A 27757-nucleotide genomic window follows, 5' to 3' on the forward strand; every position below is an offset into this window, starting at 1 on the left:
CTGACTAGGGTTCCTTGGGGCATATTCTCTGTCACTTCATGGGAAGCAGAGATGTCCTCCACAACCGGCCCTTTTCCCTCTCTCTCCCCAAGTAAAATGTGTGCATCTTCACCATGACCTTGGAGACCAAGCCAGCAGAGCAGGGCGGCAAACCCCCTCCGTGCATCTAAGCCACTGGCTCCAATCTCGCTCCTGCCATCCTTCCCTCTGCCAAGTTCCACACTAGGTATTAGCTTCTTTCCTCTGCCTTAAACCCTGAGGGAACGGTTAATGAATGGAGAATTGCCCAGAGAGCGTCAGCCACAGGCCGGGGAGAGACAGGAGCTGGAGGACTTCCAAAGGGAACAGGCTCCACCGGGCACCTGAAGAGGTGACACTTCCAGGGCCAGTGTGGGGCAGGGCCAACTGCCTGATGGCCCGAGGCTGTGGCACTGTTGGCAGGCACATGACTGAGTTTTGCATCTTACCAAGACAGTTTCTTGGCCAGAAATGTAGATGGTAAAAATTAACTATAATCCATGTAAGTTTCCACTCCCAACACCATGCTCTTCAAAGGCTCCCTGAAAGATAGCTGTACTCCCACGGGGGCTGTGTATTCCCCGAGAGGCTCTAGGCAATGGCTGGGATTAGAGTGAGGTGTTCAAACCGAGTCCCCCCTAAAGCCGCGTTTAAGATGAACCTCTCTATCTAAAACTTTATTCCCCTTCTTGTCCCCTCTGACCTCAACCCTGGGATAACTGAACACTAATCCACAAGTCAGATGACTAAAACTGCTGCTGTCGATAGTCATTATTGTACGAAAATTGCTGTTGTCAATAACATCGTTAATGTGCTAAAATTGCTGTTTAGATATCACCCTTAACTACAAATTCAGGTTGTTTCTCCAGGGCAAGATGAACTAACAGACCCCCAAGCCGTGGACCACCCCGCCAGAGAATCGTAAACCACAGACATCTTTACTCCAAAACCTCAAATAAGGAATGTCAAAGAAATGTCACAGGACATGATTAATCCCAGCCCCTTTGTTCTTTCCCTTTAAAAAAAAAAACCCCTAACTCAAAGAACAAGTTGGAATGGATCTGAGGCTTGTCTCCCACTCCCTTGCTCGGCGCCCTGCAACAAACCCTTACTTTGCTGCAAACTTACTTTGTAGCTGCCACGGGCATACAAGCTCTAGCCTGGTTACAGTGTCAGAATCACCCCGTGCCTTCCCAGGTGGGAATGAGGCTGCCTGGATTCAAATCTAGCTCTGGCGCCATCTGCTGGCCGCTCTGTGTGCATGGTCTCTGTACCTGTAAATGGGATGATTGTTAACAGCAGCCCTCTGGTGGGGTTGGGGGCGGTTGGATGAGTCCCGTGCTTAGAGCAGCGTCTGTCTGAGCAAGCAGTAGAGAAAAGGTTTGCCATTTCTATCGTTTCCGGTTTCTTCTAACAAACGTTGTGTCAGCTGTGTCCATCCCGTCACAAGACAGCACTACATTTTACTTAAAGTCACACAGCTAAAAATGAGGTGCCAACAGTTCACTGATTCCAAAGAGAAAATATCGTTTATTCACAGATACACAAGGTCGAGATGAAATAGCACGATTTACGTGATCACTAAGATTCTTAGCCTCAGTTGTCATATTCAGAGACAACCCAAAATTCTTATAAGGTTTGTTAAGGTGAGGAACATTTCCTTGGTCCTCCTCAAGGAAAGTTCTGTCCATACTTCAAAGAAATCTATGTAAGTTTCAACCTCTTCTAACATAAATGGAGAAAGAGCAACAGAATTGAGAACAAAGGAAAGGAACTATACCACTTGGTAACCCTTGTTATAGGTTGAATGACATCCCGACCCCCAAATTCCTATGTTCAAGTTCTAACCCCAGTACTTCAGAATGTGACCTGACTTAGACTCATTGCAGATGTAATTAGTTAAAATGAAGTCAGGTGTCAAGCAAGGCGGACAGGCAGCTTGTTGTCAAAAGACCCAAACTCCCAACGGCTTTCAGGGAAGGGTTTTTAAAGGCAACATTTGGGGTGAGAGTTGCAGGGTACATGACTTTCTTCTGATTGGTTGGTGGTGAGGTAACAGGGTGGTGTTTCAGGAACCTTAATCATCAGTTTCTGGTTCCAGCCAGTCTGGGGTCTGCCTGCTTGTGGTCAGCATGCAGTCACCATCCTCCACCTGGGTGGGTGTCTTAGTTTCTGCAGAACAACTCAAAGATAAGCATCAGATTGTTATATATATCCCTTGAGGGGGAGGCAGGACTCTGTTTCATTATCTGAACTATTTTTTATTTTTTAATTTTTTTAAGTTTTTCATTTAATTTATGTTTTATTTATCTGAACTATTGTTTAAGCTATCATTACTTTTCTTGCTTGACTGATTTCCCTTTCTGTATTCCCTCACTTCGCTAATTACTTAACTGTTTGAGCCTGCTCTCTGAAACTCAGGGAAAGCCTAGGAGACTAAAGGCTTTTTTTTACAAACAAGAAACAGGCAACACAGAAGGGCTTTTGTACCCGGAAAACCCCTACAGGGCTCTGCTCAGTTTCATGGCCTCCAGAACTGAGAGACAATTTCTGTTGTTTAAGCCACCCAGTTTGTGCTACTTTGTCATAGCAGTCCTCGAAAACTAATACACCCTTCCACAGCAAGAAAGTGTAGAAGGTTATATGGAGGGTAATATATAACACTCGGTAGTCGATGGATATACATGGATTTGTTCCACAAAAATTTGGGGGTAGCTTTCCTGGGTAGGTGCAGCGCTGGGTCCTGGAGTTACAATGGCCCCATCACACAGGCACTCAAGCCTCCGCACTGAATTCCCTACCACCAGGGCGAGTGCTTGGAAAGGGTGGAGGGAGCTGTGAAGAGCTTGGACATGGCCCAAGAGGGATCTGCATGTAGCCAGTAGCAGCTGCACATAACTGAGGAAGCCAGAGGTGGCCAAGGCAACACATGCAACATTATCAGGAGTCTGGCAGTGACAGAAGAGGCTCCTGCCAGCTTCACATGCCCACGACAATGTTGCTGATGCAAAAATATGGAGGGAAAACAGAATCTCGTAGCAACTGGCACGACATCTTCTCTTGTGGAAAAAATGTTTTGCTAAGAATTTGGCATGGACCAGTATGGTAAAGGCCCTAAGGTTATGCTCTAGTAAAAGGATAGGGTTGCCAAACTGATTTCAGGTGAGGACAGGGTCTATTAACCGCAGGTTTTTACGTGGTTGAGCCAGTTAGGCTGAGCTCTGCCCAAGGAGGGAGAAACCCCTACTGGCAAGAGAGGAGAGATTTGGGGGACAGAATAGAAATGTCTAATCAGGTTGTTTAAGTTGTTTATGGGGTGAGGGAGGTACTTAGAGTCCTCTCCCAGTCTCCCCTGGGCACTTTCCAGTGACTGCCCCACTGCTGCTTGGTGGTTTGAGGAGGGTCTTAGAGGGGGCAACCCAGCAAAAAGGAAAAATGAATGGCCAACAGCTGGGTTAACCCAGAAATTACTTTATGATACTTTCCTTATTATCACGCTGAGTGCAACCCCTGAACACAAGGAAGGACACAGTCTGACTCCACTTGAAAACTATTCCCTGGAATAACACATTCCCCAAACGGCAAGCTGTGTGCTATATTCTGAAATCCACCCTTCTTTGGCAGGGAAACTTATCTTACTTAAGGCTCACAAACACCATTTAACAAACACCATCCTGCCCATTTTAAAGAAGAGGAAAGAAGGCCCAGGAGAGCCCAAGTCACTTGCCAAAGAGTGCAGTGATGAACCTGTGACCTGCATTCTCACACCCCCGACCTCCCATCCTCCCCCCCAAGCCAGGTCCCCTTTGTTCTGGAAGGTGCCTGGCCAGCCCTTCCTGCCCCACAGTCAGTCCACCAAACTGGGAGTCACAGACGGTATTGTTTAAAACAAACATCCCAACAAATTTCCTGGCGGGATGGGGGGCGGGTAGTTGGAGTGACTATAGATTTTTCTAGAATAAAAGCACCTCGGGTTTATGGACTTTGTAGTCACATTCTCTCTGTTGGGTCACATCCCCAGAAGCACTGCTGAATACCTTCTCCTCACTTTTGGACCCGTATACAGAAAGATGACCTTCAAAAGTTGCTTTTGTCACATTCACCCAAATCTCAATTCACAGGGTGATGATTTTACAGCCCAGAGGAGCCCAAATTTTTCCTCAGGTGGTGGAAATCTACTGAAGGTCCAGTTTTTTTTGTTTGTTTGTTTTTGTTTTTGTTGGCGGTACGCGGGCCTCTCACTGTTGCGGCCCCTCCCGTTGCGGAGCACAGGCTCTGGACGCGCAGGCTCAGCGGCCATGGCTCACGGGCCCAGCCGCTCCGCGGCATGTGGGATCCTCCCGGACCGGGGCACGAACCCGTGTCCCCTGCATTGGCAGGCGGACTCTCAACCACTGCGCCACCAGGGAAGCCCTGTTTTGTTTTTTTAAGTAATTCAGTGAGGAAGGCAGAATAATTCTTTATTTTATTTTTGGCTGTGTTGGGTCTTTGTTTCTGTGTGAGGGCTTTCTCCAGTTGCAGCAAGCGGGGGCCACTCTTCATCGCGGTGCGCGGGCCTCTTCACTATCGCGGCCTCTCTTTTTGCGGAGCACGGGCTCCAGACGCTCAGGCTCGGTAGTTGTGGCTCATGGGCCTAGCTGCTCCGCGGCATGTGGGATCTTCCCAGACCAGGGCTCGAACCTGTGTCCCCTGCATTGGCAGGCAGATTCTCAACCACTGCGCCACCAGGGAAGCCCAGAATGTCCAGTTTTTTATGTTATATGGTTTTCATTCCATCCAACTCAATAATAATTCTGTATGTATTAAGAGTTGCCCTCAGTCTTCAGGCTGCTGAACTATGTTTTCTTAACAAAGTTCATGAATTATGGTTTATATACAATGGATTTCTATGTGGCTATTAGAGTGCAGTAGATCTATGCATATTGAAGAGAAAATATGTCTATAGTAAGTATGTCAAATGGAACTAAGTAAGGATGAGAACAGTATATATAGCATGTGCCTGTTTTTATTTACAAGACTTTCACACAACAGCACAAAGCTGAAACTCGGGAAAGGAGCCCCAAAGGACAGAGGAGTTCTGTGGTCAGCTTTCAATAGAGCATCAGGGAACATCCTGAGAAACTGCTACTTAGCCAATGGGCCGGCCAAACTGGCATCGTCAGTCTTATGTTCACTAAGAATTTTTTTTACCATGAACAGAAGTTTCATCAAATGCTTTTTTTGGCATGTGTTGGGATAATCCTAAAACTATGTTCCTTTAATCTGTTAATATGATAATTTATATTATTTTATAATGTTAAGTCAAACCCAACTTGTTCATGATTTACACATTTAATTGATAAAGGATTTTGCTAATATTTTCTTTGGGATTTTTATAACTATGTTTATGAATGATTTTCCTTTCCCATTCAGTCCTTATCCAAAGTTATCCAACTTTCAAAATGAGTTGAGGATTGTTCCCACTTTTTCTATATCTGGAATAATTTGTATAAAACTAGATTTATTTGTTTCTTGAATATCTGATAGAGCTTGCTAGTAAAAACCATCTGGAATATCCTTTCGGGGAAGATTTTTAACAAATGGTTCAGTTTCTTTAGATCATAAGCCTATCCAGTACACATTTCTTCTTGAATCAATTTTGGTTAGCTCTACCTTTCTACAAATTTTCCGTTTCATCTAAACTTTCATTTTTATAGACTTAAAGTGGTTTATATTATTTTATTACATTTTAATGTCTGCATTTATAATCTTTTTCATTTCTGATACTATTTGTGTTCCTCTTGTTTTTTTCTAGATCATTCTTACGAAAAGCTTGAAAATTTTTTAGCCTTTTCAAAGAAACAAATTGACTTTGTTGATCCTCTCTATAAAAATGTTCTCCTATTCTTATTGTTATTCTAATGTTTTCTATGTTGTTAATGTTTGTTCTTATGCTATTACTTCCATCATTGTGGTTCTTCCTATGAGTTTATTCTACTTTTCTTCTATTAACTTAAGTTCAATGGTTAGTTCATTCATTTTGAGCCCTCTTTTTTGTATATTAAATATTAATACATTAAATATATGATATATCACGTATTATTAATACATAAAATATATGATTATAGAAATATATCATATAAATAAACTATATTAATATATTATATTAAATATAGTATATTAAATATTAACACTATCAACTTCCTTCTAAGAAACACTAAGTAAGTTTTAATATTTTACCAGTTCCTCATGCACCACTTACCCCAAGTTGTTCTGGGACAGCCTGCTGGGTAAGACTGACATCAGGGCATTTGGAGTGTCCATCAATGGCGTCCAAGTGCTTTGGCAGATCCTGATGCTTTCCCCTGCCCCTTCCTTGCTAACAGACCCCCAGTTTTGTTCAGGTATTGAGTGTCCTGGGCTTCACAGGCCATTCCCCAGCCCCAAGGGGTGAATGCTGATTCGTAAACCATAGTGGGAAACCAATTCCCTCTGCAGCAATTGGTACAACCCTGAATATGAGACTCCATCATGGCTGTTAGGATTGGGGGAAAGTCCAGGGTTGGAATGGGGGGATTCACAGAAAGTTTTCCTTCCAATAAAAAGACATGCAAGGGAGAAAACGTTGCTCCCCTTTTCTGAATGTTGTTGCATTCAGAACCCAGACCTCCCAAGGTTAACTTGCAACTATGGGGAGAAATATTACCAACAAGCTGAGAATGGCAGAGCTGAAAGGTAGGAAGCAACAGAGACTTGATGACTTCACTGAAGACCTATGTCTGCATTTCTTGTTATGTAAGATAAGAAGCTCCTTATTATTTAAGTTATTATTTGCAGCCAAAAGTGTCCTGCAGGTGCCACATGAGGCCAGCCTCCTGCCTGCTGAATGTCACTTTATGGCAGAGAGTTTTTCAGTGATACTGCAATGTGACCTTTGTATGCTTGCAATGGATCAGGCAGCTGGACAAGATACTCACGTGTTATTACAGCACTCCTTCTGTCATCCTGGGAAAAGCACATCATTCCACATTTTTCCTTTGTTCTTAGGAACTCAAGAAAAGTTTTCTTTCGTAAATTCATATTAAAATGATAGAGGGTCAGATTAAGCCTGTGAGAAGAAAAGAAAAATAAATGAAATGAGGCCAGAGCTTGTGCTTGCTACTGTGGCGATCCAGAGCAAGTGGGCATCTCCACGTGGCCTGGAAGGTGGGAGCTGTCCCTTCATGCACACGTCACTACCTGCCAAGTAAACACAGGCACATTGGAGTGAACTTGGCTAAGTCGCTTTCTGGGAGATAGCGTTTCCATTTTAGGGTCCTTCCTCACAAAATCTTAGAACATCTTTAAATTGTATTATTTAGGGCCCTTTGGTTGTGAATGACTGAAAAATTATCTCACACGTTTTAAAATAAATTTATTTATTTATTATTTTTGTCTGCGTTGGGTCTTTGTTGCTGTGCGCGGGTTTTCTCTAGTTGCGGCGAGCGGGGGCTACTCTTCATTGCGGTGCACAGGCTTTTCATGGTGGTGGCTTCTCTTGTTGCAGAGCACGGGCTTTAGGCACACGGGCTTCAGTGGTTGTGGCTCACGGGCTCAGTAGTTGTGGCTCGCAGGATCTAGAGCCCAGGCTCAGTAGTTGTGGCACATGGGCTTAGTTGCTCCGCAGCAGGTGGGATCTTCCCGGACCAGAGCTCGAACCCGTGTCCCCTGCATTGGCAGGCGGATTCTTAACAACTGAGCCACCAGGGAAGTCCTCAAACATGTTTAATGGCTCATGTGAGCAAACCAAGGAAAGGTGAGTCTGGATGTAATGATCTGAACATTGTCAAGACTGTCTCCTCCTCTCTCTGCTTTTCTCTACTCCTGGGCTCCATTCTCTCAGACAAGTTTCTCCCCAGGCTGGAATCATCATGGCCAGCAGCACCATCACGATTCTCTCAAGCAAAAAGCAAGAATGTCCCCCAAAGCTCCAATTAGAACCTTCATGGTACCCAGTTTGGGTACCATGCTTATCATTGGACAAATCACTATGGGAAAAAAGGTGTGGTGGGTTGAATTGTGTCCCCCAAAAGACATGTTCAAGTCCTAATTCCTGGTATCATGTGAATCTGACCTTGTTTAGAAACAGGGTCATTGCAGATCTAATCAAGTTAAGATGAGGTCATACTGGATTCGAATGGGACCTAATCCAATGACTGGTGTCCTTATAAGATGAGGGAAATTTGGACACAGATATACACACACAGGGAGAACATCATGTGATGACAGAGGCAGAGATTAGAGTAATGCATCTACAAACCAAGGAATGCCAAGGATTGCCAGCAACTACCAGAAGCTACATGAGAGGCGTGGAGCAGATTCTCCCTCAGTGCCTCCAGAAGGTGCCAACCTTGCCAACATCTTGATTTCTGACTTCTAACGGTGAGAGAGTAAGTTTCTGTTATGGTAAGCCACCTGGTTTGTGACATTTTGTTACAGCAGCCCTGGGAAACTCATACAGAGATGCAGGGCCCAGGTTGACCAGGTGCCCACTGCAGTGGTCAGGAAGGTGGAGTACTATGAAGGGCAGCCCCCAGTATTACGGTTGCAGGGGAGAAAGGGCTGTACCCCAAGGAAGGGGGAGGTGGTCCATTAACAGAGGAAGAGGGTAAAGGGGGCCAGGCAGGCAAGAACAGCGGCCACTACATTAACATACACTGTCATAATTTTGGCTGGATTTCTTATAGGTGAAGAGAATGGAATACGGTCTTGCATTGCAGAAAATGTTTATTCCCTCTTCCAAAGACAGTACAGATTCCTTCTTCCAAAGTCAGGAATTTACAAGCCACTGCAATTTGAACAGTTTTATTCCTTAGATAAGGACTGAAGTAGTTTGATTTGCTTTGACACACACACACACACACACACACACACACACACCCTATACAAACACATACCTATGCACATCCATACGAAGTTTTCTTATTTTAGGGGAAAACCTCATGCTACACATTATTTTTCATTTGAGATATAAATTCATTGGAAGTATACTCTAAGATAAATTTACTACTTGGTGGTTCTTTTTTCACCATGATTCGCTCAGAGTTTTAATGTTTCCTAATTTTACTTAGCCAGTCTTAATCAATTTCACAAAAAATGGGGGGCGGAAATGCCTTCAGAATAAACTGATTGATAACAATCAAAAGATAGTTTTCAGGAATGGTAACCCTCATCTGCCAGACATGCGCCTAGGGAAGGCTAGATAAGATAGGACAGGACACAAGCAACAATGGGACTCTGCTCTAAAGAACAAGGCCCCTGTTAACTGTGCTACCACGTTGCCACTTGAAGACGGGAGGGTAGAATTTTGTGTAATGGATTGATTGGTGAAGGAATGCAGTGCAGGACAATTCAAGTCAACAAAAATCTGTTAGCACGCTTCAATAAGTGGAACAAAATGGTTGTGAATGCTCCATTTCCCATGTTGATGTTGGGGAAGGGAACAGCTGAGGCTCAGATAACTTGCCAAGTAGTGTATCATGTGACCCACCCACCTTTCCTGTGTGCCCTGCCGTGACACTCTTGCTCTGTGTTTTCCAAAGGAACCAGCGGCCAGCTTGGTTAATCATGTCTTTGTCTCCTGAAATAGACCATGTGCTCTGGGGAAATAGATTCAGACTATGAATACTGATGCCCTTCTGACCTGACTCAGCTTTGTACTCAGCTCCTGAGTTCAACCTGCTTCTATGGAAGGCAGGTGGCAAATAAATACACAATTATGTTGTCCTATCCACTGAAACTGGGATGCATCACAGGTAAGGGTCACACTGTCAATCAAAGACCGTAGAATTGGATCCTAGGCATCTGGTAAACAGAGCAATAAATATTTTTACTGTTCATATCAGCAAGAGGGATGCCTACTCCATCTTTCTTTACTTGATAAGGAGTCCTGCAGAGAGATTGCAATTTAACCCCTAACACATCACCTCTGATGGGCAGCAAGCACTCACTTCCTGCCGTTTCATATCTCCAAGCTCAGTGTCATTGTTTAAGGTTTGATTTATTTTAGGTGTCCCTAAATACACAGGTACCCCTGAGTTTGGATGTCACAGAGCCCCCTTATAGAAAAACTTACCTGAAGGTTTAATCCCAGACTAGAAATTCTCTTCACTGCAAATGAGATCATCAGTGTGATTTGGGATGCCCCAAAGTACACACTGGCCACTTGTCATTCATTCATTCGAGTTTTATTTCTGAGGTCCCTGAGGCTTTTTATTCTCCTGTTTAGTATCTTCCCAAACTTCAGTCATTTAAGATAGAGTAGCATTTACAAAAGGATAAACATAGATATCAATGAAATAAAATACTGTTCAGAATTAGACATATACATATATGATCAGTTGGGTTTTAACAAAGTTGCCAAGGTAATTCAATGGGTAAAAAGAACAATCTTTTCAGAAATGATCCTGGAGCAGTTGGTCATCCATACACAAAGAAAAAAAAAAAACGCACACTTCAAACTTTACCTCAGACCACACAGAATAAAATAACTCAAAACATATCATAGACCTAAATATGAAGGCTAATGCTATAAAACTTATAAAAGAAAACACAGAAGAAAATTTTAGGGTTTAAACTAGGCAAAGATTTCTTAAGACACAAAAAGCAAGAACTGTTTTTTAAATTTTTAAAAATCAAGGGATTTCCCTGGTGGTTCAATGGTAAAGAATCCTCCTTACAATGCAGGGAACTTGGGTTTGATCCCTGGTCGGGGAAATAAGACCCCACATGCCGCGGGGCAACTAAGCCCACATGCCACAACTACTGAGCTACACACCACAACTACTGAGCTCTGCGCCTCAACTAGAGCCCGTGTGCCACAAGCTACAGAGTGAACGCGCTCTGGCACCCTCACTCCACAACTAGAGAAGAGAAAACCCGCACGCCACAACTAGAGAGAAGACTGCGTACCACAAGGAAAGATCCCGCATGCCTCAACAAAGATCCCACGTGCTGCAACTAAGACCCGACACAGCCCAAAATAAATAAGATAAAATAAATAATAAATACATCTTTTAAAAAAATACAGCAAACCATTTTTAAAAAATCGATAAAGGGGACTGCATCAAAAATTCAATATTTTGCTTCAAAAAACACTTTAAGACAATAAAAAGATAAGCCACAGCCTGCAAGAAAATATTTACGAAACTTATATCTCCCCAAATATATAAAAGAGCCCTTACAACTCAATAAGAAGAAGACAAATGGTCAAAAGATTTGAATAGACACTTCACCAAAGAGGATATATGAATGGCAGATAAGCACATTAATCATCAGGGAAATACAAATTAAAATCACAATGAGATGCCACTACACACCCACTAAACGGCTAAAATTTTAAAAGATTGACAGTAACAAATGTTGACAAAGATGTGGAGCAACTTAACACTTACACATTGCTGATGGGAGTGTAAAATGATATAAGACAGCTTCTTATAAAGTTAATATACCAGATACTATAAGAACCAGAAATTCCAATCCTAGTTACTTACCCAAAAGAAATGAATGCATATGTCCACACAAAACTTGCATGCAGATGTTCAAAGTAGCTTTACTCACAAGAGCTCAAAACTCATCATACCCAAATAGCCATCAATAGGTGAACAGATCAACAAATTTTGGTATACCCATGCAAAAGACTACTACTCTGCAATTAAAATAAGCAAACTTGGGAGTCTGGTGGCCTAGTGGTTAGGATTCCGGGCTTTCATTTCCGTGGCCCAGTTTCAATCCCTGGTAAGGGAACTGAAATCTGAAATCCTGCAAGCTGTGTGGCGTGGCCAAAAAAAAAAAAAAAAAAAAAAAAAAATTAGCAAACTACTGATACACACAACATAGATGAATCTCAAAAATATTATGCAGGAAGAAAGAAGCCAGGCACAAAATACATATATCCTGTATGATTCCATATAATGTTAAATTCTAGAAAATGTAATCAAATCTATAGTGATAGAAACAGATCAGTTATTGCCTGGGGCTTGAGGTAGAGAGAGAAATTGACAATTAAGGGCACAAGGAAGTTGGACGTGATGGAAACGTTCTGTCTTGATCTTGGTGGTGGTTATTTGTATACATTCATAAAATTCACCACAATTAAAATTGCTGCACTTTATTTTATGTACATTTATCTCAATAAAATTGATTTAATTAAAAGAAAACATTAAAATTTGAAAATTAGAATTATTTTTATGGTTTCAAAATAGGGTTTTTTAATAAAAACATTCCAAAGTGGTGGGGGAGTAGGGTATATACAGACAAAATAAAACTTTTAATTAATGAAGATAAAATTTTTAAGTCAAAAGTTCTTAAAACTAGTCATTTGATTTTTTGAAAATGCAATCAAAGCATATTAAATATATTTTATAGAAGTAAAACTATTCATAATTCTAGCATTCAATTTCCATCTAGTTGCCTATATAAAAAATAGACATGCTTCATGATGTTATATCTAGACCTCCGTATATACAAATTCAAGAATATATGCATTGTTTTAATATTGCAGAATATTCCTCAGCTGCCGTGCATAACTACTGCAAATACTGCGCTAATTTGTGAGTACCTCTGGAAGCAAGAATTGGAACAGAAAGAGAAGCAAGAAAACGAATGTTGGCACTACTGGGAAACAATAACTCTTTATGCAAGAATCCATTATAAGTTAATTAAAGATAAATTAATTAAATTGTCTCTTCTTTACCTCACTGCTCTGCTGCTCAAATCATCCTTAGGCAACAAAGCAGCTCCCACACAGGCAGCAGCACAAGCCTCACCCTTCCTAGCCTTTGGGGGCAGCTGCCTTTGTTCAAGGGCAAGAGGCATGGAGAAGCATTTCCCTGGGGCCTGAATGGAGCTAGTCACAAAAGCAGGTGTTTGGGTTTTTAATTAGCATTAAATCATACCATACCCATGTTGGGTACCAGTTCCTAAGTGACAGAGCTGCCGATGTGTTCTCTGAGATGCAGGACTCTCTAGAACACGGGGCTCAAGGCAGGATCCCCTCTGCCCAGGTCCCATGGCAGCCCTGCTTGTGATATCTCTCTTAAATTTTTATTCAATATATCTGCTTTTATGTTAAGATCTATTAAATTCCTTTTTAATTCTACAAGTAATTTGTGAACATATTTCTTTATTGCACAAGTATTGAAACATTAAAGATCAGGCTACAGTCCAATTCATCCACCTACCCCACCCCACTGTTACAAGTTTGGCTACAAGTTCAGTACAAGTCATTCTAAATGCATTACATCATAGTAATAGCTAACACTTGTGACATATTTACACTGTGCTAGACATTGTTCTAGGAATTTTATACCCATCATCTTTTTTTAATCTTCATAACAACCTCATGAGACAGCTACTTTGCATACATATATTCAAGTATTTACTTACAGAGGATCTATAGCAGTGTGTGTGTGTGTGTGTGTGTGTGTGTGTGTCATACTTAAGGCTTAGTCCTGAAACTTATCTTGTTGACTTAATATATCTTGGAGATCTACTTATGTTAGGACATTTAGATCATACTTTCCTTCATACCAGAAAAAGGTAAATGTAAGCAAAATTTGCCTAGGGAGGGAACCAAAAGTTTCCTAAAGACTTTCAGAATGTCCCATTTACTGAGATTTCTAATTAGCTTCAGCTTCTGAGATCCACAGGCAATTAGCCACCAGGTGAAAGGTTAATGGCACAGCTGGCCAGGGCAAAAGCTTCCCTGTGCAAACCTCTAATTTGCTGTGCATCATTTTTTCCCCACCAGACAGCTCTCTAAATGAAAGGACAAAAGTCTCACAAGGCTATTTCAGGAGGATTTTCTAATAAACACACAGGATTACTATACATAGGATCTAATAAATACAAAGGAGCAGAAATTATAATGTCCATACAATTATTTCTTAATTAAACTTACGCTGGGCTAAATCACCAGCCTCCTCAACCCCCTCCCAGCGCCAGCATACCAGCACCACCAGCAATTCTCTGGTGCATTCTGAACTGCCAAAAGCTCCCCTATGAGCCACAACGACCCCTTCCCCACTCAAAAATAGACAAATCTCTTCCTAAGTGTAGCTTTCAACTTGGTATTGGAAGAAAAATAATCTAAGTATTTCACACTAACAAGTGAGTGTCTGATACTTCCCTTTTCAGAACTGTCTCAAGGATGGCTTGGTTTTCTTGGTTTTTGTTTTTAGTTTTTTATTTTTATTGGAGTATAGTTGATTTACAATGTTGTGTTAGTTGCAGGTGTACAACAAAGTGAATCAGTTATATATATATATATATATATATATATATATATATATATATCCACTTTTTTGGGGATCCTTTTCCCATATAGGTAAGAACGGCTTGTTTTAATCCAAAGCCTCTATTTGGTGAATTGAGACTCATTTGGGGAGACATTTAGAGACAGAGAGAAGACCCAAATACTTCCTCCTCTTCATTATTTTCAGTAGGAAAGGTTAGCTCATTAATATTTATGATATATCAAACAAGTTGGGCCCAGAGAGAGGTACAGAGTGGAGCTCAAGATAAATAAACAAAGCGAGCATCAGGAACTAATCAAGGCTGCTGGGACCATACACCTGCAGGCAAGAGAGGAAGAGAGAAATGGGGCACAATACGCAGAGATTTATTCAAAATGGATATTTTTATCCTTTCTTCTTTGCAATAGCAAAGTAGAATTCAACCCCTTTATAAATCAGGGGTTTGGTTTTTAGCATGCTAGAACCTTTCTGTTTCTTCATGAAAAGAAGTACCAGGATAATTTTTCTAACACTTATTTGCCCCCAGATTCTCACTGGGTGAGTTTTCCACCCTCACCCAGAGTCAGTTAGGAAAAGAAAATTCCTGAACACCTCAGCCATCTAGGTCCTGTGTCTAGGTAATTCTCCATGGTTTTAAGGCTCTCTCACCTTTATGCATTGTTGGGGAGGGAAAATTTCCCCCTCTACCCCTCTTGAGTCCTTGTGGCTGCACTAATAGTAAAATTGACACAAGACAGATTAACAGGAGAAAAAGAAACTAATTTTAATTTGTGCACATCAAGGTCTTATAGAAATGGGACCTAAGAAGTGGACAAAGCAGGCAGCTTTTATACTTTTTAGAGGAAGAAACAATAAATTTGTGAGGAATTGACAGGACAAAGAAACTTAGGCTTTGGATGCTTAATGAGTGAAGAATCTAAACAGAATTGGGCACGGGGTACTAAATTAAAAGAATTATTCAATACTACCAAGCTGGGCAATTTGGACAAGTTGGTGAACTTCTGTACAGCTCTGTGAGAGAAAGAAAGAACAAGAAGAAGAAGATAACTCAACAATACCTCAGGGCTTCCCTGGTGGCACAGTGGTTGAGAGTCCGCCTGCCGATGCAGGGGACACGGGTTCGTGCCCCGGTCCGGGAAGATCCCACATGCCGCGGAGCAGCTGGGCCGGTGAGCCATGGCCACTGAGCCTGTGCGTCCGGAGCCTGTGCTCCGCAACGGGAGAGGCCACAACAGTGAGAGGCCCGCGTACCGCAAAAAAAAAAAAAAGAAAAACAATACCTCAGGCTTCGTCCAACTCTAAAAACTCTACAATTCTCCATGTAGCCCTACCTAAACAGCTACAATCAAAAAACTCTTCAAGTTTGGGGTTGACATGCACACACTACTATACTTAAAATGGATAACCAACAAGGACCTACTGTATAGCACAGGGAACTCTGCTCAGTAGTATGTAACAACCTAAATGGGAAAAGAATTTGAAAAAGAATAGATACATGTACGTGTATAACTGAATCACTTTGCTGTACACCTGAAACTATCACAACGTTGTTAACCAATTACACTCCAATATAAAATAAAAAGTTAAAAAAAAGATTAAGCATAAAGTCAAGCAAGTAATAAACAGATTTTTAAAAATACTCTCCCAGGTAAGAATATATAACATGCTTAACTGCAAAAAATTTGATATCTTACAAACTTTTTTAAGAATGAAATTGCATCCTATTCAGGTGGTGCTAAAGAGAATGGAAACCAAAACCTCATTTTCAAGCGCCCTAATCTAGCGTTCCTCTAAAAGATTCCCAGGAGAAATGTAGTTCTTTTTCTCGATATACAGACTATCATCCTAAAGTATTACACATACTGTTTGAAATATTTGCCTTCAAGAATCCTGAGCTAATTTACATTACCATGTGAAGTAACTTTCTTTGTGCCAAGTCATAGTGAGAACCAGTGAAAAGAAATGCCTGTCAAATCTTATAGGACTTAAATGTTTCCAAGAACAGCCTCACATTCAACCCATTCCATCCAAAAATACAGATCTTAAAAAGCAGTACATTTCACAGTAATTCTTTGCTTCACAACGGGGCTCACCAAGCATTTCTTTTCTTTTCTTTTTTTATACATTTATTTATTTATTTATTTGGCTGCATTGGGTCTTCGTTGCTATGTGCAGGCTTTCTCTAGTTGTGGCGAGCAGGGACTACTCTTCGTTGTGGTGCACGAGCTTCTCATTGTGGTGGCTTCTCTTGCCGTGGAGCACAGGCTCTAGGCACGCGGGCTTCAGTAGTTGTGGCATGCAGGCTCAGTAGTTGTGGCCCTCGGGCTTAGTTGCTCCATGGCATATGGGATCTTCCCGGACCAGGGATCGAACCCATGTCCCCTGCATTGGCAGGTGGATTCTTAACCACTGCGCCACCAGGGGAGTCCCTAAATAGACTCTTCTGTGGCATGATAAATGAAATTTTAGGTGTAAACCACTATATTTACACCACCTTTCAGAAACGTAAAATAATAATAGCTAATATTTATTCAGTGCTTCATGAGGTAACAGCCTAAATCCTTAATGTGTTTTCATTTATTTAATCTTTAGAAGAAACTCCCAAGCCTGGTACTATTTTTTCCCCATTTTACAGGTGAGAGAAATAGATTCATAGCAGTTGAATAAATTTGAGTTCACACAAAAATTAAGTGGTAGAGTCAGGAGTCCAGAGGGTACACTATTATATAACATAAGGTGCCTACAACAATAGAACCTAAGATGCAAGATGGTAAAACGGGAAGCTAAGCTCAACAACTGACTTATTCTTTTCAGGCTCCATGTTAAATCATTAGGATTATCTATGTTAACCTTTGAGGTCCATCTAATCCTAATTTGATTGAAATTTTAAAGTTAAAAGATAGTATCACGCTGACAGACCCAGTGAGACTTCATTAATTCAGTTTCTCATGCTTCAATCATTTCCGAACCATCCATATTATTTTTTATTTTTTATTTTTAGGCTGCGTTGGGTCTTCCTTGCTGCGCACAGGCTTTCTCTAGTTGCAGCGAGCGGGGGCTACTCTTCGTTGTGGTGCGCGGGCTTCTCATTGCTGTGGCTTCTCATGTTGTGGAGCACGGGCCCTAGGGCGTGTGGGCTTCAGTAGTTGTGGCACATGGGCTCAGTAGTTGTGGCACATGGGCTTAGTTGCTTCGTGGCATGTGGGATCTTCCCGGACCAGGGCTCAAACCCATGTCCCCTGCATTGGCAGGCGGATTCTTAACCACTGCACCACCAGGGAAGCCCCATCCATATGATTTTTGCTGTATTCGTGTATCACCCAAACCATTATTTACTTAATAATTTCATTTAAATCATCTACTTTATGTCAAAAGAATGATATAAGATCTGAATTCACTGGTTTGGTGTGCTAGTTGTATTTTTTTCAACTACCTTAAAATAAATATATAGCCACTTAAATTTAAAAAAGCATTCATATATCTCCTAAGATCATTTCTTGTTATATTAGTGGCAATATATATCACAGTAGGAACACACTGCAGTTGAAAACCTGTGACTTCTAGAACTATGATAGAGTTAAAAGAGCAACAAGAAAGTCTTCATTGGATGCTGATAGGAAACTTGTATTTAGAGAACGTCTTTACCAATAAAGAAAAGTGCAAGCACAAGTTCAGCCCAACCATCTGTGACTTTTAAGCCACAACTGATTGTCATGAAGAACTGTGAAAAAATAAATATGGTTCCAAGGAACAGGTTTTGTGACCCTCTAATGTATGGTTTGTCCTTACGCTAAATGTAATACTGCATATCATTCGGAATTAGATATTATTAAGCTCTACCCACCCCCCCAAAATTAGAATTTTTTTCTAATTGTCAGATATTCGAGTTGACTTTGGAAGGGAAACTTCCCATTGTTCAATAGAGGGGCACAGATTCAAGGTCTCCACTGATCTGGGAACTGAGTTACTGACACATGGAGCCTCCAGACTCCTGTAAAAAAAAATTCCCATAAAAGAAATGGATTTTATCATAGCGTGTCACCCCAGTGACAAGAACATAAAGCAGTGAAGCCAGCAACTATCGCCAAATACCATTCACTCATTTTTCTTATCATCTTACAGAATCAGACTTACTCTTAGTTCTTAGAGTCCTGAGAGCTGATTAATCGCTCCGAAGAGAAAGGTGATGAGCCAGAAAATAGATAAATCAGTAGTTAGTACTGACAGCTTGGAGACCACAATATATTTCCTGTGGACCCTGCAGGCAGTTTAGAATGTACTGAGGGGGACTTCCCTGGTGGTCCAGTGGGTAAGACTCCGTGCTCCCAATGCAGGGGGCCGCAGGTTCGATCCCTGGTCAGGGAACTAGATCCTGCATGCCGCAACTAAAGAGTCCGCATGCCGCAACTAAGAATTCTGCATGCCACAACTAAAAGATTCCACATGCCACAACAAAGATCTCACGTGCCGCAACTAAGAGAAAGATATGGGGGTTGGGGAGCAGGTAATAGGGAAAGCGTCTGATGTTTTTCTGTATAATTGACATCTTTGTTCCACATAGAAAAAGGAGCTTTAGACTCTAATAATGGAAAAAAGAACTGAACAACCTTTCAACTTTGTCATGTATACTACCATTTTACTCTGTTCAAAGAGATAGATAGCATCATAACACTCTTAAATCAGTGTAGGCTTGAATTTATATTATAGGAAGGTAAACATGCTCACTGATATTTCTATAATAAGTTTAATTTCCATTTAGCCTCTCTTTACAAAACCACAGAATTTGTTCCTTAAACCAAAATCCCTTTAGCATACATTAAAAGTATATCCAAAACAGCCACCTTTTAAGTGTTTTAAAGTCAGCCCCTTAATCCTCTTAAAGAGTCAGCTAAAGGGTGTTGAATATAAATAACTACTTAGCTGATTGGCCTATAAATCCCATGAGATAGGCAAGATAAGGACTTTGGGATTTCAGAGATTTTTTTGAAATTATGAAAAGACAATGTAACTTGAAGGGTAGGGTGGAATTTAGCCCTGCAGGGCCATAGATGCCAAATGTAGCCCACAGATGCGGGTTTTTTCTACCTGCATGGAGTTTTGGAAAATTAAGTTAATGGCTTGCATTTAAAAATTGGGAGAGCATACAGAAAAATGTGGATTTCCAACTACACTACCCTCCAGCATGTCAGAGAGAGGAAGGGAGGGGAAGTGGGGAGGGGCGGGGGGCAGTGAGAGAGAGAGAGAGAGAGAGAGAGAGAGAAAGTCACCAGCTGGTGACAGCATTAAGAGAGCGCTGGGAATCACCCGTTCTTCTGTCAGTGGCCAAGCCAGCATGAACACTTGCCACCATCCTTCTTAGGAGGTGGGTAATGTTTGTAAACAATGTGTTACCAGGAGATATTAGATTGTCCAACTTCCCCATGCTTCCAGACACCACCAATACTTTTCAGACACGTTAGACGTCAACTCAGAAGCTACCTTTCTAGAGTTTCTGAGAAGCTGTACAAGTTTGGAATACATACGAATGTGCAGCTACAAACGTTGAGACATAACATATCTTTCATTTCTTTAAATCAACTTAACTGCAGGTAGCCTCTGCTAAGCAAGACACAATCACCACACAGAGGATCGCTGTGACAGGGTGGGAATTACTGAGCACGATGGCCGTGCACAGGGAGGACGGGGGTGGGGGACCTACCTTGCTCCTGGGGTCCTCTACAGACATCCCCGTGAGAAGTTCTTTCTCCCAGAAAGGAGAGTGGACTTTTGCTCTCTTCTCATGCCCTGGAAACCAGCCCATCCATGTTCGGTGGCCAGGCCACTGGGAGTGCCCGTATGGGCTATGATTCCAAAGGGCCCTAGCTGGGTATGGAACCAGTGGCCTCAGTCTGTTCAGCGTGGTGAGCTCGTTAACTGAGCCAGTCAGGCACCAGCACAGGGAACTGGAAGAAGATATTGGAAATCTAGGGCCAGGTGGCTGTGAGAAAGAATAGATAAGTGAATAAAATAATTTGCAGAGAGTACATGTGTGGACAAAACATCTGGAAGGATGCACACCAGATGTTGACGCTGACCCTCCAGGAGGTGGTAGGGGAGACTGCTGGCTTACACGGTCTGCTCTGCTTGAGTTTTCTACAGCAAGCCTGCATCGCTTTCATCATTATAAAATTTCTCTATATAAAATATTTATAAAATATTAAGTATAAGATATTCTTATATAATATAATATATGCTACATGTAGGAATATGTGCATAGATAAAAGCTTAGCTCTGGGTGGTGGAATGGTGGGTAATTGCTTTCTTCTTTATAATTACCTGTATCCTCCAAATTTTCTACTTTTATTATCTGGGGAAAATAATAAACATTAACAGTAAAATTTAAGGTACGTTTTGTACCTTAGATCATCTCTCAGCTTCATCCTCTCACTGCTAAAGATCTTCATTAAAACGGAAAGCACCCATTGGCCTCCTCTTGCCCCACGCCAGTGACTTTCAAATCCTGTGTCCCCCTATAACAGGTCATCATTCGCAGCTATCCGTCTCGTGACAACCTCTGTCGACATGGCCAGCAAGTGACAACTTTCAAACAGAATCTCAGCATTAAGACGGGCACAGAAGTAAAGCTTTAGAGGCAACTGGCTCAGGAATGTAGGGCTCATCAGGCTCTGCTCCTTGTCCCAAATGTCCACAGCCACTGTGTTCAGATCTGCGACTCAAAGCATATACTGAAGATGACTACAGACCATCAGTAAAAAGCAAATCCCCCCAGAGCAGTCCTATTTTGTGATATCCCCCAGTCAGGGGCTGTTGGAGTTTCACATGGCTTTATCTAGAGTAGATTCTGGATAAAAAGTGTATGGTAAACTTGCACTAGATGATACGGCTGAACGATGCACTACCCTCACTCATGAAACCTGCTGCTGGGGCTTGTCCTACATCCTATAAAGCTCTGACGAATGTGTTTGGTATGAAAGATGGCCTGTGGGCTCTTGGGAAAATGCCTCCAAAACTCTTTAACACAGAAAAATTCCTACTGGTTACAAAGTAAGAGAAACATATATAGACACACTCGTTTCTGTACAAAGCTGCGGGACTCGGTGGAATCTGTCTCATCATTTTAAGGATCCGTGAGGCAAAGGAAGAATTGAAACACACACACACACACGCGCGCGTGTGCACACACACACACACATACACACTCCAAGCAAAGAAATGCAGCAGGATGATCTTGTGAGATAGGAATCACGCCTTTTGGCCCCAGGCTCCCTCTATACAGTCTCTTTGGATCGTGAAAAGTGGCCCATGTTCATGTCCCGGGGCTGTGATCAGGTCACATCCAGAGAATGGAGACAACAAATTACTTGCTTCTAAGTGCAAAGGGCACAGTCCAAGTAAAAGAAAAAAAAATCTGAAAAGAGGTGCCGCCTGGCAGAAGCGGTTCCCCGTCCCGTGCCCTCCGCAGCCCTCACGCACTCTCTTACCCTGGAGCTAGAAAAGGAGGGTGGCAGAGCGCTGGAGAGGAAGGAAGGGAACCGAAACAGTCTGGCTTTGGGGTCTGCTCCCAGAAGACAAGGTGCTGAAATCTGCTGGCAGAGACCCAGATGGATTAGAAATCCCAGAGTGGAGAGAACGAGCGTCACCTGTCCCACCTGGAACCCTGGGCACCTTCTACCTTGTCCTTTGTGCCATAAAAGCCAGGAAACAACAGCACAGGGAGGGCAGAGAGAATGGTTAGGAACTGAGAGGGTCCTCACAGTCCATCACAACCCTCCCAGAGACCCAGAAAGGCAAGAGAAAGAGAGCCATGCTTTCAAAGAGCTCCGGAAAAGTGTGGCCAACTCAGAGTGCTCTTCCCTATGATTGCAATGCTCCCAGTGACACCACGAGACTGTGTGTGCCCCATGTGGGAGACACCACAGTAAGAGTTCTCCCACTCTAGCTGAGGAGGGAAAGGAGGTGCTTATCCCTAAATGACTGAGAGATGACCAGGGCCTGGAAGATCCAGGGGAATAGCCCCCAAGGGATCATCACAGGGTCTGGGATTATTTCGCTTGGGCACCTTGTGGGACAGTCGAAGGCTGTCAGAGGGGCGGGGGGGGGGGGTCTGCTGAAACCCACAGGTGGGCAGGGACCTCCAGGTGAGTGAAGCTCACCGTCCACCATTCCTGCCTGTTTCCTTGGCCCTGCTATTGGCACTTCAGCCAGAACGAGACTGAACGGTAACTCAGAGGGTGTGTACAGTAAGTTCCAGGCCAGCTGGGTTACCTTCTCTGAACCTCACTTTTCTTGACCGTCAGAAGGGACACAGTCACCTCCCAGGGCTGTGGTGAACCACAGAGAAGGCCTCAATAAAGGGCAGCTACTCCTATTTCCCTCCCCTGACACCAACTGAAATTCTCTGTATCTTTGCCGCAAAATCCTTACAAAGATCGCCAGTGCAGCAGGGTGTTTAGCCAGACACTTACTATTTCACTTGTGCCCATGGCTTCCTCCCTCCCTCAAGTCTGCACTTAACAAAACTGCGTGTCTCTTTATTTGCCTTAGAAGTACATAGGAAATGTACGGGGAAATATACTTTGGAGACTTACTTCAAAAAGTGCTTAATAATGTGTTGACCCTACTGTTAAAACCTGGCATTTTGCAAGTGCTTTATAGACATAATCTTATGACCCTAATTTTATGACAAGAAGATTAGTATTATCACCTTTGTTTTACACATGCATAAAACTGAGGCCATTAAATCACAAGAAGTTGTGTCATTAAAAACAACAGTCACAGGTAATATTCATCGAGTAGTTACTATATACCAGACACTATTCTCTTTATATACATTAAATAAATATATAAATATATTTGTGTGCCTGGCACATACTAAACATTAAATATGTGTTAAAGACAATATTATTGGACTTCCTGGTGGCGCAGTGGTTAAGAATCCACCTGCCAATGCAGGGGACACGGGTTCGAGCCAATGCACGGGACATGGGTTCGAGCCCTGGTCCGGGAATATCCCACATGCCGCGGAGCAACTAAGCACGTGCACCACAACTACTGAGCCTTCACTGTTAGCCCATGAGCCACAGCTACTGAGCCTGCATGCCACAACTGCTGAAGCCCGTGTGCCTAGAGCCCGTGCTCTGCAACAAGAGAAGCCACCACAATGAGAAGCCCATGCAGGCAATGAAGAGTAGTCCCCGCTGGACGCAACTAAAGAAAACCCGCACACAGCAACAAAAACCCAACGCAGCTAAAAATAAATAAATAATTGATTAATTTAAAGAAAAAGACAATATCATCAGGAGTTCTCCCTTAATCTCCTCAACACTCCTCAACCAGTCCTAAGAAGTGGGTACTTTCATCCCACGGGAAATCAGGTCACAGAGAGGTTAAACAAATTGCTGTAGTCACATAGGTCCTAACTGGTGGAACAGAGATTTGAACCCAAAGAGCCAGATCTCAGCTCCTACAGTCTTTTGCTCACAGCTGGGAGGTAGTATAGGCAGAATCTAAACCCCAACATTTGTCTGACCCCAAACCTCCTGACCACCTCGATAATTTGCGAGGGCTGTAATTCATTTACCTAGAGAAAGCTCAGTCGGCCTCTTTGTCCTGGTGCAGGCTGAGTGCACACTGACACCACCACCCATCACCCCAGACCCTCAGGGATATCTGTCTGCTTTTCCCAAGTCTGAAGGTGGCAACTCTGTGCCAGACAGACAAGGTAAGCCAGGCAGTTAGGGTACCATGAATAAGAATATCCATGGCCATCAGATACTAGAGTAATGCTGCTCTCAAAATTCAGATATCCTAGTATCTAAAGCACACCTGACTTGCTCTCCTGATGGATGTGGACCCTCCCTCTTCCAAACCCTCAGAGCATTTACTGAGCTCTCATGGAATTTCTCACATCCTGGCTTATATTATGGTTATTTGAGAACTTCTAACCCCTTCTAGAATTAAGTGCCTTGAGAACAGTATGGTTAAAAGACAGATCCGGCTGCTGCATAAGAAACACCTCCAAATAACAATGGCTTTAAAAAGATGGGAGTTCATTTCTCTCTCACATAATGGTACAGATGCAGTGTGTGGGGCTGGAGAGCAGGGATCCAAGCACCTGCCACCTGTGACTCTGCCATCCTCAGAGCATGGCCTTTATCTGTCTACAATGGCTCTACACCTTGTCTACATTCCAACCAGTAAGAAGGGGGAATGGTGGCAAGGAGAGGGAAAGTCCCTTCTTTCTAAAGGCAGAGCCAAGGTAAAAGTTCTTTCACTATCAAAGAAAGGGAGAACATGTAGTGAAAGAAAATGAGCATCTCAAGTGACCATGGCTTAGGAAATACATTCAAAACGATGTTGCGTGCATGCAGACAATATTTTTTCATCCAACAAATATGTATCCAATGCCACTATATGTCAGACACTGAGCTAATCAATGGGACTCCAATGTAAAGCGTTTGCAAACAATGGGTGAATAAATGAATGAGCCCTTTTATGGAAGAGCAATCTGCAAGTAAGGCCATGAAAATTTCATGAGGGAAAATAATTTAAAATACGGGCACATGTAATTTCTTCCCATAGAAGGTCATAGATAAAAACAGACATATTGAAAGATGAATTTTTGTGGCTTGCTGAAAAATATGGAAAATCAATTATAAAGAAACTAAACAAATAGACCTGATTTATTGGGCTATGCTGCTACTAGCAAAATATATTACAGAGTCCCAATCCTGAATTTTTACTTTAATGACTTTTCCTGTATTTTGCTCTGAAGCACATTTTTACTTTTCCCTACACACACACACACACACACACACACACACACAGACAAAAAGTGGTCACTCACTGCATTTAGATAAATATACAGGTCTAAAATTGAATTCTTTGTGTGTCTTCTATAAGATAAACATTAAACACTCAAGGGATTTAATCTGGGAGAGGAGCCAAAAGTCCAACTCCAATTTATTATTATTTCTGAATTATATATGAAGCACCATGTAAAGCTTTTAGTAATAATGTCAGTTGAGCTGCCACTGGAAAGCATTATTGTTTTCCGCCGTGGACACCACCAGCTCAGCTTCTCGTATTTCCCAAATTCCATTAAGATGGAACTTCCCAGATGGTGCCATCCGCCCCCCACAAGAAAGTCCAACAAATGATTTGCACTCTTATCATTTTAACTAAAACGCGAATAGTAACATGAATAGCAATACTAAAGAGTGAAATCTTAAAATTCAAACGTTAAGAGTTGGATGAAAGTTTTGCAGTGAATTAAAATGAAGTTGCATTTAATTAGAATAAAGTTTTCTGAACTTAGGCGTTAGGTTTCAAAGTGGCAGAGGTGAGTCCTAGGAATTTGTATTTTCTTCCCTTGTGATGTTTTTCTCTGCATACATTGCTCCTGAGAAACCGACAATTTCTCCTTCCACTCCGTGGCACCCGGACACACCATACTTACTCAGTGTGCTCTTTCTAGGAGAGCAGCCGCTGTGCCCATTCTGACATCTTTCTTCTCTTCAACTGCATTAGGCTTGACTGAAAGGAACAATTCATGGGCATTAAATAAGAGCTCCTCATCTGGAAGAGGCAGAGTATTGTCTCTTAGAATTTTGCAATTCTCATTTTATGTAACTTAATTGTATGCTTATTTATTCAGCTAAGGTAGGTAAAGCATTTGGCAGTGTGTATGGCAAACAGTTATTATTTGTTTAGGACTTACTATAATTAAGGCACAATTCTAAGTCCTCGGAGGACTACTGAGGCTCATTGATTCATTAAAAATGCTTATGAGGCTTCCCTGGTGGCGCAGTGGTTGAGAATCTGCCTGCCAATGCAGAGGACATGGCAGGACATGGGTTGCTCCCACATGCCACGGAGCAACTAGGCCCGTGAGCCACAATTACTGAGCCTGCGCGTCTGGAGCCTGCGCTCCACAGCAAGAGAGGCCGCAATAGTGAGAGGCCCGCGCACAGCGATGAAGAGTGGCCCCCACTTGCTGCAACTAGAGAAGCCCTCGCACAGAAACGAAGACCCAACACAGCCAAAAATAAATAAATAAATAAAATTAACAAGCAAACAAACGAAACTATAAAAAAAAAAGATTCCTGTTCTTTAAAAAAAAAAAAAAGTGCTTATGATGCGGGCTTCCCTGGTGGCGCAGTGGTTGAGAGTCTGCCTGCCAATGCAGGGGACACGGGTTCGTGCCCCGGTCCGGGAAGATCCCACACGCCGTGGAGTGGCTAGGCCCGTAAGCCATGGCCGCTGAGCCTGCGCGTCCGGAGCCTGTGCTCCGCAACGGGAGAGGCCACAACAGTGAGAGGCCCGCGTACCGCAAAAAAAAAAAAAAAAAAAGCTTATGATGGGATTTCCCTGGTGGTCCAGTGGTTAAAGTGTGGGTTTGATCCCTGGTTGGGGAACTAAGATCCCACATGCTGCGTGGCCAAAAAAAAAAAAAAAACTTAAAGATCATTAACTCTGGATGTGTGCCAATATGTATAAGTGAACATATTCATTCAACATGTATTTATGGAGCAACTACTATGTGCCAGACATCATGCTGGGTTTACAAAAGCAAACATAGCCCCTACCATCATGGATCTTCCAGGCTACTGGGGAAGGCAGACAACCAAAGAATTGCACAAGTAAATACAAAACTAATTATCAAATGGGATAAGTGTTGTAATTCTTATAAAGCTTGGGTTCCTGTTGTTCATTTTCCTAGCAGTGTCACAAAGAAACACAACCCAACAAATGAAAGTAATTTCAATATAGCTCAGATCTCTGTCAAGGTGATGAAAAATAAGGAAAGACTGGGAAACTACATTTGGAGGCTGCAGGCATGTGATAACTAAGTGCAATATAGTATCCTGGATTTGGATCCTGGAACAGAAAGAGGATATTCATGGAAAAACTGGCAAATCTAAATAAAGTCTGGAGTTTGGTTAATGACAACGTACCCAAGTCAGTTTCTTAGTTTTGGCAAATGTACTGTGGTGATGTAAGATGTTAACAACAGTGGAACAGTTAACAACTGGGTGAGAGGTAGATGGAAACCTTCCCTGTCTTTGCAACTTTTTCATAGATTTAAAATTTTTCCAAAATAAAAAACGTATTTAAAAAAATAGTTCATATCTTTACTTGAATTTTCAAAAAATTCATGATGGTATCTAAATATAGGGATAGTTAACATTTATAAAAGTCTCATTTGTAATTTACCTCTTATATTAGTTGCCTGTTGCTGTATAACAAATCAGCCCAAAACTTAGCAGCTTAAAACAGCAAATAATTATTACCTCACACAGATTCTGAGGACGTGGAATCTGAGAGTGGCTTGGCTGAGTGAATCTGTCTCAGTGTCTCTCATAAGGTTGCAGTCAAGCTGTACACTCATCTCCAGCCTCAACTGTACACTCATCTCAAGCTTCAACTGGGACTGGAGAATCAAATTCCAAGCTCATGTAATTGTT

At 42.2% G+C, this 27757-nt stretch overlaps 1 long non-coding RNA gene across 1 annotated transcript; it reads right to left on the reverse strand.

Moving 5' to 3' along the window:
* Positions 1-1528: 1528 nt before the first annotated feature.
* Positions 1529-25822, reverse strand: LOC137208698 (uncharacterized). The gene is made up of 3 exons (XR_010935728.1): positions 25750-25822; positions 19990-20268; positions 1529-7105 (listed from the first exon to the last, which is right to left on the reverse strand). It is a non-coding gene; the product is annotated as an uncharacterized lncRNA (long non-coding RNA).
* Between the last annotated feature and the right edge of the window lie 1935 nt (positions 25823-27757).

Source organism: Pseudorca crassidens, chromosome 16 (genome assembly GCF_039906515.1).
Source record: "Pseudorca crassidens isolate mPseCra1 chromosome 16, mPseCra1.hap1, whole genome shotgun sequence".
Lineage (NCBI taxonomy): Eukaryota > Metazoa > Chordata > Mammalia > Artiodactyla > Delphinidae > Pseudorca > Pseudorca crassidens.